Source organism: Microtus ochrogaster, unplaced genomic scaffold (assembly GCF_000317375.1).
Source record: "Microtus ochrogaster isolate Prairie Vole_2 unplaced genomic scaffold, MicOch1.0 UNK6, whole genome shotgun sequence".
Taxonomy (NCBI): domain Eukaryota; kingdom Metazoa; phylum Chordata; class Mammalia; order Rodentia; family Cricetidae; genus Microtus; species Microtus ochrogaster.
Window position 1 is genome coordinate 12812399 of NW_004949104.1, and position 3116 is coordinate 12815514.

Sequence of the window (3116 nt, forward strand, 5' to 3'; positions counted from 1 at the left end):
GATTGTATGCTATATAATATAATAAAATATACAGGGGTATGCCATACTAATTTGCATAGCAAACAAAGTACTTTGCATTCCCCCGGTATGTAGAAGGGATATTTTTCCTACTTCCTCACCAGCAAATACTTTTATAGTTGCTTGTTACTTGTTTTATTAATGCTAGCCTTTCTGAATGGAGAGAGATGGACTCTCCATGTAGCTCTGATTTGTGTTTTCCTGGTGGCTGAGAAGAGAGGAATTTCTTCCTGTATTTGCTGGCGGTTTCTACACCCTCACCTGAAAGGTTTCTGCTTGTTTTGTGCATGTGTTTATTGGAATGTTTGGTTTTGGGGGCATTAAGATTTTGAGATATTTATATGGACTGTGTCTCAATCCTCTGTTGAATATCTGGGAAGTATTTCTCCCATTCTGTACAATCGCTTTCCCTCACTGTGTGTGGGGGCTTTTAAATTTTACACAATCCGGTTTGATAATTCTTGCAATGCGCTGAGCTCCTCAAATCCTATACAGAACAGATTGCCTATCCCTCTACACTGAAGCCTTCCCACTGTTCTGATCCTACACTAACATCTGTTCCGCGTTAAGATGCTTTTTGCATAGTGTGGACCATAGAGATGTCATCTTAGTCTTTATGTCTTCGCTTTTCCCAGCAGCTTGCTGCCTCTTTACAAAGTGTGTGTTTTGGGTGCTTTTGTTGAGACTCACACAGCTGTATTGCTGTGGGCTAACATCTGGTTTCTATTCCACTAGTCTACATGTCTGTTTCTGTGCCATTATCATGCTGGTTTTTTTTCTTTTGTTTCTTACCATGGCTCTGCACTGTAACTTGAAGTCAGGTGATGTTTCTGACACGCCTCTTTTTTGCTCATTTTTAAAATAAAGTGTCTCTTGCCATCATTTGGATGATATTTTCCTAAGAAGGCAGTGATATCCAGGCTCTTTAAATTCCAGCTCTAGACAACCAAGTTCATGTTTGAATACTTGGTCCCCAGTTGGTAAAACTGAGAAGGATTAGGTGGTGTGGTGACATGGCCTTGGCCTTGTGGGAGGAGGTGTGGGGTGGGCTTTGAGGTTTCAAATCACTTATTCCCCTCATTCCAGAATAACTTCATCCCCACTGCACCTCTCTCTCTCTCTCTCTCTCTCTCTCTCTCTCTCTCTCTCTCTCTCTCCCTCATGTGTGTCCCTTGTGGTTGTGGATCAAGGCTTGCGCTCTTAGCTGTTCCTGCAGTCTGCCACCATGATCTCTAACCCTCTGAAACCAGAAGTCAAATTGTTGGACCCTAGCATCCAAACACCGAGGAGGAGTCGCCCCCAGAGACCATCTCACACCACAGCCGATGCAAAAGCATGAGGATTTTATTAATTCTGTCATGACAGGGTCCCCCAGCATTCGGGAAGCCGAGAGACCTCGAATAGCTGGTACAGACTACTTTTAAAGGAGAAGCAAGGGGGGGGGGTTGTTCACTGACCATTATGATTGGCTTATTCGAAAGGGCTATTACCAATAATTGGCTGGAGAGCTGTTGCCAGATCAGATGAGGTAGGAGGTCATTTTGACCCCATTTCCCAGGGACTGAATTAAAACATACATGTATGGGTAATTGTTCAGGAACTAAGTCAACATCTTAAAGGTTATCTTGCCCCAATTTCTGGAGAACATACGTGCATGTGTAGCTGTTAGGTCCTTGGTTCCCAGGGGAGGAGGGGAAGCACTAAGGCACGGAGGCTGAGAGGGTTCAGAATTGTCTTAAAGTTTTACAAAATCAAACGCTAAGCTTTCCTCAGTCATGGTGTTTAGTCAACAGTAGAAAAATTACTAAGACAGGTTGCAAGATCATAGGTTCCCAAACAGCTTCTTTGTACAGCCTTCATTTTGGTTCCATCCTCCACCAGCACCTGGCTTCCCTGGTCCACACCCCTTCTCTATTTTCATTTTACCCGTATTTTACTATTACCCCCCCATTTAAGATAGCCATAAGTAGCACCTCTGAGAAATAAAAATTTCTATGCAAATTTCAATCAAGGATGACCTAAAGAAGAAATTTCAAGGCATAATAAATAGATGTCAAACAAGCAACCCTACAGCCCTTACCTGGGTTTGTGTGGCTGAAAAGAAACCTTGAGCAGAGCTTCAGAAAAGCACCTGGTGTAGAAAATCGTTCAGGGCCACACCTGCAAGCTTCAATTTCATTATCCTCTTGCTATGTAACAAATACAACTAGCTCATGATCTCACCAAGCAGGTGCTGCCTTGTCTTTGAAACTGAATATTGTCTACACAAGTGTAAACACAGGTTAAATAAATGCAGTCTAGAAGGTAAGAGTGGAGTGCTCTGTGGCTGGAGCTTGTGCCAGAACCCACGGTGAAAGAAGATTCCTGTAAGCTGTCCTCTGACCTCCACATGAGCCCCCCAACACACACACACACACACACACACGGAGAGGGGGGGAGGCTAGTAAGTAGCACATGCCTGTAAGCCAGGCACACAGCTCAGAAGGTGGAGGCAGGAGGGTCTCAAGTCTTTCCAGCCAAGCCTCAGCTGAAAACAAGGTCCTGTCTCTAAATAAATAAACCTCCTTGCATAAGTCTATCATACAAGAGAGGGTTGGTTATGGGAGGAGAGTAGAAGGTGGTAGAGGAGGAAGTGGGGGTAAGAGAAAAATTTTAAAGTATTTCTTTCGACAAGCTTTGGTCAGAGGATGTGGAGAAATCAAGTTGATACTGACCAGGAAGCTTCCTCCATAGGGTTACCTAAAGACCCTCTCTCAGAAAGAAAAAAAAAATTGAGACAGGGTTTTTCTGTGTAGCCCTGGCTGTACTGGAACTGACTCTGTAGACTGGGCTGGCCTCTAACTCAAAGATCTGCCTGCTCCTGCCTCCCAAGTGCTGGGATTGAAGGGGTGAGCCACCACTGCCTAGCCTTCAAAATACCTTTGGAAGACACAATTTATAACAACAAATGTATCTCTAGAAAAGCTTCAATATTTGAAAATTGAATACTTTGTAGTTTGTGAGCACTGGAATGTATCTGGGACAAGCACACTGTGACGGCTTTCCAGAAAATTAACGTGAGAAATTTCTTTTTTTTTAAATATTTATTTATTATGTAT

At 43.3% G+C, this 3116-nt stretch overlaps 1 protein-coding gene across 1 annotated transcript in view; it reads left to right on the forward strand.

Moving 5' to 3' along the window:
- Positions 1-3116, forward strand: part of LOC101980002 — a 137508-nt gene that overhangs the window by 133611 nt on the left and 781 nt on the right.